Source organism: Myotis nattereri (assembly GCF_964212035.1).
Source record: "Myotis nattereri genome assembly, chromosome: 3".
Classification (NCBI taxonomy): domain Eukaryota; kingdom Metazoa; phylum Chordata; class Mammalia; order Chiroptera; family Vespertilionidae; genus Myotis; species Myotis nattereri.
Window position 1 is genome coordinate 165,492,152 of NC_138077.1, and position 14,152 is coordinate 165,506,303.

Here is a 14,152-nt window from a genome sequence, read left to right on the forward strand (position 1 = left end):
AGAGGCCCACCTGGATCAGGCCTAAACGGGCATTCAGACATCCCTCTCACAATCCATGACTGCTGGCTCCCAACCACTCACCTGCCTGCCTGCCTGATCACCCCCTAACCACTCCCCTGCCAGCCTGATCGATGCCTAACTGCTCCCCTGTCGGCCCGATTGCCCCTAACTGCCCTCCCTAGCCAGCCTGATCACCCCCAACTGCCCTCCCCTGCTGGCCATCTTTGACCACATGGGGGCGGCCATCTTGCGTGTTGGAGTGATGGTCAATTTGCATATCACCTCTTTATTAGATAGGATTTTAAAGTTCATGCCCTTCATGTGTGCCCTTCCTTTCCCACCCAGTTGAGGTGCCTTAGTCACTCCACCTAGTTGTGTTTCCTGGTTTTATTTCTTCCCTCCCCCATGGTCCCAATTCCTGATTGCCTAGCTACCCTCTGTCTCTTAATTCCTGCCACATACAAATGTCTTAGAAATCTAAACTAAAAGTCAAAATATATTGAAGTACAGAGAACAGAAGAGGTTGCTCGTGACTCTGATATATTGCTTTTTAACACATCTGTGGTTTTGTAAACTATGTACTGACACCCTAACATGACCTTTCTAGACCAGATTTAGGGATTTGTATTCAACTGGAAAACACTTGTTCTCTACTATCTCTTCTTATAGGTCATGCAATATTGCTAAATTTATCCTGAGCAATGGTGTTGTAAAATTATTTGAATATTTTTTACCACTTTCTCTTATTATTTAAAAATGAATGAAAAATAAAAATATAAAATCCATACACCAATGATTAAAAGTCAGGATAAGAAACATTATAATTAGGGCAAAGGTGAAAGTAAGCATGCAATAGATGGTTAACATTTAGTTTTATGGTTATATTGAAAAGAATACATTTAAAAACAACAGGAAATGCTGGAATCTATCATCAGGTATTATGTCTAAAAGTGATTTGATTAAGAATTTTATATCAGTTTTAGCTCTCTGTGAAACATAATCCCACTCTAAAATATATCTCTAGCAGATTTGACTTTCTAATGTGTTTTTATCTGATTTTGTCTAAAAGTACTCAATTGCTGATAGAACGTGCTCCTTTTTCCTCCTGAAAGTTTAACAAACCCAGTCCCATAGTTTGCTTATGAGGAACTTTTGACTCAATGAAGAGAAGGAATTAGTTCTACAGGCCTGCCTCAATTCTTCCTGATCAGTTGCCTGAAATATTTCAGAGTCTAGGTATACAGGCAAAAACACCAGTAATTATTTAAAAGGAACCCTTCATAGAAATGCAACATAAACCACAATAAGATGTCACCTCACACCCATCAGAATGGCTTTTATCAATAAATCCACAAACAACAAATGTTGGCAAGGATATGGAGAAAAGGGAACCCTTGTGCACTGTTGTTGGGAATGCAGATTGGTGCAGCCATTATGAAAAACAGTATGGAGGATCCTCAAAAAATTAAAAAGGGAACTGTCATATGACCCAGCAATTCCACCTCTGGGTATATATCTGAAGAAACCCAGAACACTAATTTGAAAGAATATATGCACTCCTACGTTTATGCAGTGCTATTTATAATAGCAAAGCTATGGAAGCGACCCAAGTGCCCATCAATAGACAAGGTGATTTAAAAAGCCGTGGTACATGTACATAATGAAATATTACTAGGCCTTAAAAAATAAAATTTTATCATTTGCCACTGCAAAGATGGACCCAGAGGTATCATGCTAAGTGAAATAAGCCAGTCAGAGAAAGACAAATACCACATGATTTCACTTATATGTGGAATCTAAAAAACAATATAAACATATAAAGCAGAAACAGACTCATAATACAGACAACAGACTAATGGATGCCAGAGGAGAAGGTAGTTGGGGGACTGGGTGAAAAGGTGAAGGGGTTGAGAAGTAGTTACAAAATAGTCATAGGGATGTAAAGTGCAACATTGGAAATACAGTCAATAATAGTGTAATACCTATGTATTGTCAGGTGGGTATTGGAAATATCAGGGGAACACTTTGTAGAGTACATAATTGTTTAACTATTATGCTGAAAATAATATTGAATGTAAACTGGAATATATATACACACACACACACACACACACACACACACACACACACATATACTCCCCTTATAGTTCTGACTCATATTCATTTATAAATGGTGCTCATTTTGGGGTGGGAAATATTTACCAGTGGACAGCCAGCAGTTGTAGATGCACAAGAAGTAAGACACTCAAAGTATCTTCTAGTTGGTTTTCCTCTTGGTTAGTTCATTCCCCTATAGGCAAAAGGGTGTTTACTTTAGTCTGTTTCTCCTTTAAGACCAGTAAAGATAAAACTATGGGAGTACAACTTGTGATTCTAAAACAACTCTGCTTTAATGAATCAGTCCCAAAAGACTTTTTCTGACTCTTATACAAGCCTGCCCTGCTTCTTAACTCTTGCCAGCTTGTGCTGGAATATGCCTCTGAACTTTGACACATTTACTTTGTAGATTTGGTGTGTCTGTGGCACTGGACTTCGTAATATTGCTCTGGATTTGCACAATGTATTTGGGAATTCTGCCATATTTCTTACATTTATTCCCAACACAGCTGTCTCTGTTTTTCCTTCACTATCCACTGCTCTTAAGGCAATCACCATTCTTTGCAGGAGCCTTATTTCAAGTCCTCAGTAGGCATGTGACGGATGGTTACTGACAGTATAGAAGTGTGCAAACAGCACTGCTCTGGAGTGTCCATATCTTCATTATCTGTGTCACCAGCCCCTCTCTCAACAAATGACCACCTGATCAAAACAGCCCAGGTTGGAATGCATCAATGACTACACAACTCTTTAGTAAAATAAGTCTCAGTACAAATGTGCTTGACATTTTTTTTCAGTTAATGATGCATTTCATTGCTTTCCAGACTCTTTTGCTAGGCTTACAAAAATCCATCATGACCTTTGGTGTACCATTTGTCTAACTAACGTCAGCGTTCCTCTTTGCCTTGAACTGTACGTTTTTGAACTGCTTTGCTTTCTTGACTCCATCTGAAAACTTGCTATTCCTTTTGTCTGCAATATTCTTCCCTTCCCAGTCAGCGTCTTGAGAATGCTCTGTGTTGTGGGGCACTTTGAGAGGAGGTGCTCAATCCCTGTGGACAACTTAGAGATGTGGGTTAACTGAATGTTGCTTGACTTTTCATATCATTCAATATTGGAAAGCAATGTAGGGCACAGGGAGAATGTGAAACTGTATTTTGTACATAGAAAATGATGAAATACCAAGCTTAAGGGAAGAGACATTAACCCGGGGGACTTAAACTGTCCAAGTGTTTTGTAAGAAGCAAACCATTTGTATCTTTATCGGTAGACATGCATACACACACGTGTGTGTGTGTGTGTGTGTGTGTGTGTCTGTGACTTCCTCCCCGTCACTAAGAACTTGTCTCAATGGCTTTACCCCACACATGAAGGGACAATGGAAGAGCTCAGTGGACAAGACACAAACTATATTTGATTCTATTCCAATACTTAACTCTAATAATGTCTTTTAATACTAGCAGAGCCTTTGAGAGACATCCTCTAATTCATTGTTTCTTTTTCTTTATGATCATCTAGAACAGTGATGGCAAACCTTTTGAGCTCAGCGTGTCAGCATTTTGAAAAACCCTAACTTAACTCTGGTGCCGTGTCACATATAGAAATTTTTTGATATTTGCAACCATAGTAAAACAAAGACTTATATTTTTGATATTTATTTTATATATTTAAATGGCATTTAACAAAGAAAAATCAACCAAAAAAATGAGTTCGCATGTCACCTCTGACACGCGTGTCATAGGTTCACTATCACTGATCTAGAAGAAACATTTGGGAAGGAGAACCACCCACAACAAGATCAAGACTGTCAGAAGCAGCCCAGCTTCCATCTGGGCTCTGGTCCTTCCTTTAATTCACACCTGGCCCCAATTTGCTTAGGAGCCTTTAAAGACAAAGCTGAATTGTAGCAAAGAATGCCAGAGAGTTGAGGAACCCTCATAGAAGAGAATTCCTAGTACTAAAATATGTTCATACTAATATGTTTGAGTGGATATCACATAATAAGCTTCATTATCTTCCCCTGGTCTTCCTGTCTCCCTGTTTGGGTCCAGAGACTGAAAAAGTCTCTGCAGGAAATGTCTTTATGATAAAAATACAAGGACCCCCTCCTGATACTTTTACTCAAGACTTGAAATTTGAACCTGATGCACATGTTTCAAATTGGTAAGGAAATGGACAGAAAACTTAACTTTTATAAAATACCTATAGTTGCAATATCATCCTGAAAATTCAGTAACTATAACAAAGATTTCATGAATTCCATTCAATAGAACCTAATTTGACCAAGATCAGACTATTCACCTCAATTTTTTGGCACTTGAACCAAGAACTCACAATCTTAGTTATAAAAGAATGTAGACCAACTTGAGGAATTACTGTATTTGCAATTCAGATTAGGTGCCACTGATCATTTTTCCTTCTCAGTTCATGTAAGGCCAGCTTCCATAAAGCATGTTTATCTGTTTCTGCATAATTAAGAAATATCTTGTACAAAGAACGAAGTACATAAAGAATAGTCAGACACACTCACTAAACCAATTGCACATGGAGATATGCCAGTCTCCAGTCTCAGTGATTAGATTGTCTCTCTACTTTCTTTAAATATCACCAAAAAAATGACTGTAAATTAGTAAGGAGCTATTTTCAGATTAATGGCAACAAGTAAAGCTCAGAGGTTCCTGCTCAGTTTTGCAGGACTGCAGTTACTGAACGCCCCCTCCCCTGCCCCCTGCCAGCAGTGAATTGTGACCCAGGCTCTTTCTCAGGCATCACTGGAAAACCCTACGATTCCATTACTCTCACCATGTTCTCAGCCCTGATGAAATCCATGATTGTGTTCTGTGGCATTTATGCTATGTTTTGTTTACTTGGACTTCTTTTGAACAATTTGTTTCTTAGAATTCCCAAGCACAAACAACTGGGCATCTTATCAAAACAAAGCAAACAATAGCATTATAAGTATAAACATTCAGAACACATATACATAGATAAATGAACAAACATATGGAGTGTAATGGTTTCTAAATATTTTAGTTGCAAGTACTCAAAAGTGATGTAAGCCATGCATGACCCATCAGCTTTGGTGAGTCCCCCAGCATTGCTCAGCAATCCCAGTCTATAGCAGTATGAGAACCTGAGTGTATTGTCTGATGCAAAGGTTAACTTAAGTTATTTTTCCAGATTTGAGTTCCTCTTTACTTTTAGAAGGTGAGAGAATGGAAATTTGTTGATCACAGTGCTAGATATATCCACCATCCACATACGATATCATGTTTAATTCCTAACCATGACCCGGAGAATAGAAATTCTTATTCCTGTCATTACCAATGAGAAAACCAAGTCCCAAAGCAGGTAACTGGCTTTCCCAAGAACACACTGCTGAGGCTGAGATTCAAACCTGCGTCTGGGACTCTTGACTTTATTTCTTTTCTAATTTACCAGGCTACTTCAGGTCACCGAAAACCTTCCTATGTAGTTACACCTGGAATAATATAAACCTGCTCAAGGACATGCAGGGGTAAATCAACAAGTGAAGTGTAGCTAAACCTGGAACATCAGACCTGTGACCACGCACACCTGATTCCAGGGACAAAAACAGTCGGAAGCCCAGCCAAATGCACTGGAGGTCAGGCCTGGGTCACCGTCCCATTGGAAACAGAAATGTCAAACAGGAAAACTAAAGCAGAAGTCCACGTGTGCGGACAGGGCCAGTTGGATGAACTGTTTGAAAAAGCTCAGTGGCACCCAGGGCCTAGCAGACACGTAGCTTTACCTCAACAGAGTAATTCCAGACCTCAACAGAGTAATTACAGACCCCACACACTGACAGTGGCTGCGTGCTTATTATTGTAGGACGTTTTGTGTGCATTCGCGCAGTTAAGCCTCACGCGGCCCTGGGGAAGAATGGCTGTGTGCCGCAGTTCAACATGGTGGTAAAGGGCTTGGACTCCAGGCCAAACTGCCTGGGCTGACTGTGGGCTCCCATTAGCTCTGTCACCCTCTATCTCGGGAAATTTACTTTCTCTATGACCAAGTTGGTTTGTAAACTGGGAATGATAACAATGTTTGGGGGCTGTTAGAAGAGTATGAAGAGTTTCAAACAGGGCCTGGATCAGGGTAACTGCTAGGCAAGTGTTTGGTAAATAAAGGAGACTGAGCCACTTGCACGAATTCATTAAAGGAATACACGAAGTTGAGACTCAAGAACAGATGACATGAGCCCAGAGCCCACGCTCACAGCCCAGCTTAGCGGGTGTATGGATCGGTACCATCAGGCAGAGGTGTCTGTTTCTGCACATGAGACACCACAGAAACTTCATCTGTGCGGGGACCTGGGAAAGCAGATATCAACATGATCCCAGGATTCCTTTTTATTTTTCTCTCATCCCATCTTGGCTACTATCTCAATGGAAATCATGACATATTTGAAACTCATTTCAGAATCTCCTTTGCCCAAGACCCTTTCCAGAGTCCACTGAGCACTTGTAATCTTTGACTTTGTATCCACTTCTGAATTCATCTCCATCAAAGTTTAATAATACTTAGTACCCTCTGCCTTCTGAGGAATCAATAATGGTGGACTCTAGCCAGAGTTTTTAAGTCAGAATATACAGAATCCTGTTGAGTTTGTCTGCACCAGTAATCCCTTCTCCATGATAAGAAACATGCCTTACACTCACATCATGAAATGAGATTTTCAAAGAGCCATTACAGGTTTTCTCCCTGAACTTCCAAAAATCAGGTATTTTAAGAAATAAATATAGCTTTTTCTGTGAAAAAGGAATTGTTGCTTTGTGAGTTTTTTCTTCTTAACTGGGCAGGAAGCGAATAATAGCAATACATAGCTAGATCTGCTCAGTCTCACCACTATATGAGAACATAAACTCATATATTGAATGAAAAAAAAACATTTTAGCTCTGCCAAATCAAATCAAATTAGGCTGTCTAAGATGTGTAGGCCAATGACTTTGAGTCCTTGGAAAGCATCCCAGTTTAGTCCATTGGAGTAACCTTCTCTGGATTTCATATTCATAGACACATGCCTGGTGGGCAGAGACACGGTCTGAATTTGAGAGCAGGCATTTTGGAGTAAAGGCCACATCCCACAGTTCTGAGAGCAAACTTTCTCATGTGTTACTTTTCACAAGATTGCAAACCTGTGAAAACAACAGTATGTGGAATATCTGCAGCAGGGTGTTGGGGCATTTTCTTTAATCAGCTTTTGTGACTCACTGTTATCAATTTCTCCAAGTTAAAAGGGTCATATTTAGTATGTCTTCTAGCTCATAAAATACAAGAATTATGTAGGTGAGGGATGCAATAGGTAATGGCAAGGGAATTAAGCAAAGACTTTGAAGTCAGGCACCCGGGTTTGAATATAATCTCAGCCATCAGCTAACTATGTGACTTTTAGTTCAGTTATTTAAGCTCTCTAAACTTTGGGTTCTTTACTTTTAAAAGTACCTCAAATTATTGCCCAGACAGCATGGCTCAGTGGTTGAGGGTCGACCTATGAACCAGGAGGTCACAATTTGATTCTCCCCCCCTACCCCCCGCCTCCTTGTCAGGGCACATGTCCAGGTTGTGGGCTCGATCCCCAGTATGGGACGAACAGGAGGCAGCCTATCAATGGTTCTCTCACATCATTGATGTTTCTATCTCTTTCTACTTCTCCCTTCTTCTCAGAAATCAGTATATATATATATATATATATATATATATATATATATGTCCTTAAATTTTTAAAGTAAAAGATTAAATTAGATAAAGAACCAAGTATAAAGCTAGTACTAAAATAAATGTAAGTACCTGTTAATATTACTGTGCTTATTTCACAGATGTGGAGATTTTAATTTTAATCAATAATTTGGGTAACGATCACAGCCAGAAACCATGACTAGATAGATGTTGCTTATTACATCGTGTTAAATGGGTTGGAGAAGAGTCTGGAGACATGGAGATCCATCAGGAGGCTATTACACTGATTCAGTTGGGGCGTTCTCATTACTCTGGTGCCAGGGAGATGGAGAAAGAAACACTACTTAGAATTTGGCATTTGGAGGATAAATGCTGTAACTGATTGGCTATGGTAGCAAGAAATATCAAGAACTTAAATAGTAACCATTTTCATCTAGTCCTTCTGACTGAAATCCACTGATGATGGGACACTGATGGGGAAGACTATTCTAATGAAGAGGTATAAGACTGTAAAAAGACATGTCCAAGAATGACATGCGGGGCAGCATTTGTCTTCATTCAGCATCAGCTGATATTCCTTGAGCATCTACTAGATTGCATAGAGTGCTAGGCATTTGGTGCTAGGTATATATAATAAAACTTCACCAATTCAAAGGTATACAGAGAAATAATATCCATGCTTATCTGAACATCCTGGTTATAAATAACAAAAAACTCACTTCAAACTAGCTTTAAAAAAAAGGAACTTTTATTGATGAATTAATTAATTAAAGAGCTTTAGAAACATGGATCTTGGTGAACAAGTGATGTATGAAGAATGTGTGTTTGCTTTTTCTGCCTTTTGTTCTGCCTTCTGTACTGGTTTAATTCTCAGGAGGGTTTTCTGTTTCTGTTTGCAAAATGATCAGTAGCTGCACCAGGCTGTCATCCTTACTAGTTAAGTGATCTCAGTGTGTGTGTAGGGGGGTAGCGGGGGGGCGGGGGGCAAGATGCTTCAACTTCTCACACCTCTCAATAGTTCTAGCAAATATTGCTGATGGAGTTTGGATCATATTTCCCTTCTTGACCTAATTACTATGGCTTGGGATGGGCCCCGATGAACCTTATGGGCTAGAATAAAAGCAAGAGGCTCCAAAAAAAAAAAATGATTGAAGTGTTATTGCTAGAATCATGAGAGGATGAATTGAGTGATCAAAAATTAAAGATGACAACAATACTATCAAAATGATTCAAGCAAGGCCCCCTTTTGTTACAAATAACAGGAATCCATTTCTATACCCACATGTGATTTGTTATAAGAATCTCATACAACCCAAGAGGAGGGAGTGCAATAGGACCTCACCAGGAATTGAAATGGGGAAATGAAAATGAATGGCCTTCGGCACTGGAAGCATATGCTGGTGGTAACATTGCCTCATGTACCACCCTTCCCTGGAGACTCCAGGAACACACTCAGGTCTGCTGGTCTCTGGCTTGCCTCTGGCTTCTCCAGCTTTAAGTTCATTCAATCTTCAGAACTTTCTCCATTGATCCCACACACCAGCCATTTGTACTTTACAAAATTTCAAGGAACTGGGCAGCAAGCAAAGAAACAGACAATTTGAGAACAGGGCATATGAAACCCCTCCTTATCATCTCAAAGAATCTATTCCTTTTGACCTGTGTCATACTTCTAGGAGGCTCTGGGGCCATGCACTTTCTTGGTGACTGTATGAAGAACCAGAGGTTGAGCCCAGAGTAGGAACCATGGAGTCCTCCAGCTCAAACAGTCTGGCACTTCATGCAGAGAAGCTACTGAGTAAGATGGCAGGTCGGTCTGTGGCTCATCTCTTCATGCACGAGACAAGCAGCAAGGTGCTAGAGGTGCTAGATGAGCTCTACCGTGTGTCCAGAGAGTACACGAAAAGCCGGCCCCAGGCCCAGCAGGTCATCAAGGACCTCATCAAGGTGGCCGAGCTGCCCAGGAGTGGATGCCTTGGCCCCAGTGAGCTGGCCCTGGCTACCCGCCTTGACTGCGCTCAGCTTTGGCGAGGTGGACTTCACTTTCGGGCCGCGGTGCTGGCTGGCCTGCTGAGTGATGCCAGGACATACTGCTGGTGCTGGTACAGCACCACCTCATGCCCAAGCCACACAGCCACAGCCGCTGCGGGTTCCACCACCTCTCTGGCCTAGGCCCTCTCACAGCCCTCTATGGGCCTGACTTCACTCAGCACCTTGGCGAGATCAGTGATGGACTCAGGAAGTTGCTGGGTGAGGGACAGCTCCGAGAGCCCTGAACAGCACATTCCACCTTGATCTTGACTAAACGGCTGGCCGAGAACGCAGCAGACAAGAAATGGGCTTTCTAACCCTGCTCATCTGCACTAAGGCTTTTCAGTCCTCAGGCTTCAGTCTTCCCCAAGACTGCTTTTGACTCCGACACCCCCCACCCCCAAATGACTGATGAAGAAAAAGCAATGAGGCCTCACCTCCACTCCAGCCCCAGGGCAGGAAACAAAGCTCCCTGAAAAGATGTAGTGAAACTTGGATCTCTTATTTCCTCCATAAGGGATGTTGGAAACAGGGAAGCCCTCTCTCCTAGGAAGCCCTCTGGGGACACTAAAGACAGAGGGGGGAAGGGGTCGCTTTGAGACATCCTAGACCTGCAGTTCCGGGCAGAGCCAGGACAGACACCAGAGACTGTTCCAGAGTGCAGGAGGAGGGGCTAGGGCAGGGGCATCTCACAGGGGAAATAAAAGAAAAAAGAAAGAAAATTAATTGGGCTCACAGCTACCTCTCTGTTTCTTTCTCCCTCTCCTCCTCCACCTCCTCCTCCTCCCCTTCTCCTCCTTTTTCTCTTCTTTCTTCTCTTTCTCTCTCTCTCTCTCTCTCTCTCTCTCTCTCTCTATATATATATATATATATATATATATATATATATATATATATATATATATATATATTGGCTATACCTTGCTCTTCAGTCCAATGACTCCATTTCTCAACACACATGACTATCCCACAATTCTGGAGTTTATATTTCCTCAGTTTCAACCAATCAAAAGAGACCAAGATTAGCTTCTCTTACTCTCAATTCAAAACTTATGAAACAGAATCTTATTAGTAAAACTTGGATCTAGTGACCACCCCAGTCCAACCAAGTGTGACATACAGACTGGGTTAGACCCACAGCTGTATAAGAACCTTGACCCCTCCACGTTTAGAGCAGGCTCACGTCTCTGGAAATAGCTCCTGTAGAACAGAGTGGTGGAAGGAGTGTTGAGATGAATGAGGGGGACAGGGTAGGGGAAAGGCTCAGTTTGAAACAGACCTTCCTGTCATTATATCCACATACCAGTTCTGCCTCTTTGATGTCCTTGAATCAATCTATTTGTCTCTTTCCTCATTGCAGCTAAATTAGTCCAAGCTACCCTATCCAACAGCTTATTCTAATGTTTTATTGTTGCCCCAGATTCCCCCACCAGAATCTATTCACTGTGCAGCCAAAGTAACCTCTCCTCCACACCAGTTCTCCACGGTGCAGCCAGAGAGATATTTCCAAAGCGCACACATAACCTCGGCACATTGTTGACTGGAAGTTTTAATAGTTTCTCACTTGTCCTAGAATAAATTCCAAACTTATAAGCACCACATATATTTCCCTTAATAATTGCAGCCCTTTATCCCTCTATTTTATTCTTTGTTCAGTTCCATAAATGTACCCTCCATAGCAGAGCGCATAGGCATGAGATTAGACTTCAGTGAAAAAAGACACAAGCCACAATGCATTCGTTTTTATTGCTGTGTAAGTAATTATCACAAATTCAGGAGCTTCAAGCAACACCCATTTGGTTTCTCACATTCCTGCAGGTTGAAAGTCTAGGATAACGTGGCTAGAATTTTTGCTCAGGGTCTTACACGGCAGAAATCAAGAATTGGTTGACAACGTTCTCATCTTGTGTTCAAGGTCCTTTCCCATGTTTGTATCTGTTATTGGCAGAATTCAGTTTCTTGTTATTGTGGGACTGAGGTCCTGTTTCTTTGCTGGCTCTCAGTTGGGGCCTCTTTCAGCACCTTAAGACCACCTGCATTCCTTCTCACATGACCCCCTCCATCTTCAAACCTACTATAGCCTGTTGAATCCTTTTCATACTTCACATCTCTCTGATTTCTTCTGCCACCAGTTAGAAAAAGTTCTTGCCCTAGCCGGTTTGGCTCAGTGGATAGAGCGTCAGCCTGTGGACTGAAGGTCCCTGGTTCGATTCTGGTCAAAGGCTCATGCCTGGATTGAGGGATCGATCCCCAGTAGGGGGCATGCAGGAGGCAGCCAATCAATGATTCTCTCTCATCATTGATGTTTCTCTCTCTCCCTCCTCTTTCCTCTCTGAGATCAATAAGAATATATTTTTAAGCATTTTTTAAAGTTCTTTGCTTTAAATGGTGTTATTAGATAAGGCCCACATAGATAATCTCCCTGTCTTATAATTTGCTGTGTCATATGGCAACATAATCATGGGAATCTCTATATTCTCAGGGGATTAAGGCAGGGCATCATTGGAGGGGAAACACTTTAGAAATTTTGCCTGGTATATTCAGTGTCTTGGAGTGGGTGGCCAAGAGATGACTTTTGTAAATGAAATTTAACAGGAACATGAAAGAGCATTAGAGATTGTAAATTTCTGGCCATCTACTTTTGGGTAAAGACATGATAGTCTTTTATTAGGTTGAGATGCAAGTCATTTTTCTTATGTTTCATAGCAGAATGTCAGTTCCCAACTGACTGGCCCCTAACTGGTTTAATAAATCTCTTCCTAATCAACATCCTTGAAGGTATACATTTCAGGAAGTCTCCAGAAAGCTCACTGTTGATATGACTGTTACTTCCTAATTAGAAAAAAAAGGATGTGCATGATGAGTAATAAGCAAAAGAGACACGTGAAATATATGCTCTCACTAATAATATTTCCCAAACTCATTTTTCCTAGGCCACATTCCCAGGTGAAGCATCTCTTCATCTATCAAGGAGGATGGCCAAGAAGACTTGATCAGGAACACGAGTTGATCAGTGAAAGATCTTAGTGGTATCCATGAACCTGTGGGAAAGAAATAGTGTTCTGAAAACTGTTGATAATTTGCAACCCAGTCAAGTGTTTACTAGTGTGACAGAAAGGGCCATGGTAGAAGAGAAGAGAGGCTAATAAACTTCTTGAGAGGAGTGTCAGCAATGTCCAGGAGGCCTGGGAAATATTCTTCATAGAAGTTTGTGCCAGAAAATTCTTCTGTTCTGAAAAATAGGTTTGTTTTTTATTATCAGATATGGAGAGCTATGTAATCACTCATGTTTCTGTTTTTCCTTGGCTGCCAAAACCTAAGAACTAATAGCTGTGTATCTCCTCCTTGTTCCTGGGAGATTTTCCTCCTTTTTTCTGTACCTGGTTGTTTATATCTTTTATTCTTTATTTTGGCTATTCGTACATATGGCATACAAGTTTTCATATATATTACTTAAAAGTTTTTATAGAAGTAAGGAAGTGTGTTTTGTAAATATAGAAAATATAACATGGAGTATGTAGCAAAAATGTGCAAAATGAGGAATTTAATATCTTAATGGCAAATGACAAATAGGTAGATGTAAAAATATGTAGAGTTAGAAAAAGGTAGTGAAAACATTTGGAAAAGCCCATGAATGGAATAGCGTTGGGAGAAAAGAACCCTAGTTTAAGAGAAGAAGGAAACACTACTTAATATAGTAACAAAAATAACACCTTTTAACTTGGGAGGCAATGTTCACCTTTTTTCTTAAAAAAAATTTTACAATATGTTTTTTCAATTACAGTTTATATTTACTACTATTTTGTATTAGTTTCAAGTGTACAACATAGTGGTGAGACAATCATATACTTTACAAAGAATTTCCCCTGATATTTCCAGTACCCAAATGACCCATGCACATAGTTAGTACAATAGTGTTGACTACATTTCATACACTGTATTTTACATCCCGTGACTATTTTGTAACCACCAGAGACTATGTTCACTTTAATATTACTGTAAACTCATAGCCCTTCACTGTTTTTTGGTGGGCAGCACAGATACTCATTGACCTCTTTGGGAATATTGATGGCAATTATGGGCTCTATTCTTACAAATGTCCTATATAATAAAAGGGTAATATGCAAATCGACCAAACAGGGGAACAACTGGGGAGTGCCGCTCAGCCAGAAGCCAGCTCACAGCGGGCAAGCGCAGCAGCAGTGGCAGGAGCCTCTCTGACCTCTGCAGCAGCACTAAGGATGTTCGACTGATGGCTTAGGCGGGGAGCAAGCCTAAGCAGTCAGTCTGACATCTCCTGAGGGATCCCTGATTGCGAGAGGGCACA

The 14,152-nt window shown here is 40.8% G+C and overlaps 1 pseudogene across 1 annotated transcript; it reads left to right on the forward strand.

Moving 5' to 3' along the window:
* Window positions 1–9,540: 9,540 nt before the first annotated feature.
* LOC308515527 (tumor necrosis factor alpha-induced protein 8-like protein 2) lies at window positions 9,541–10,070 on the forward strand (annotated as a pseudogene). The gene has a single exon. The product of its transcript is annotated as a tumor necrosis factor alpha-induced protein 8-like protein 2 (transcript).
* The last annotated feature ends 4,082 nt before the right edge of the window (window positions 10,071–14,152 follow it).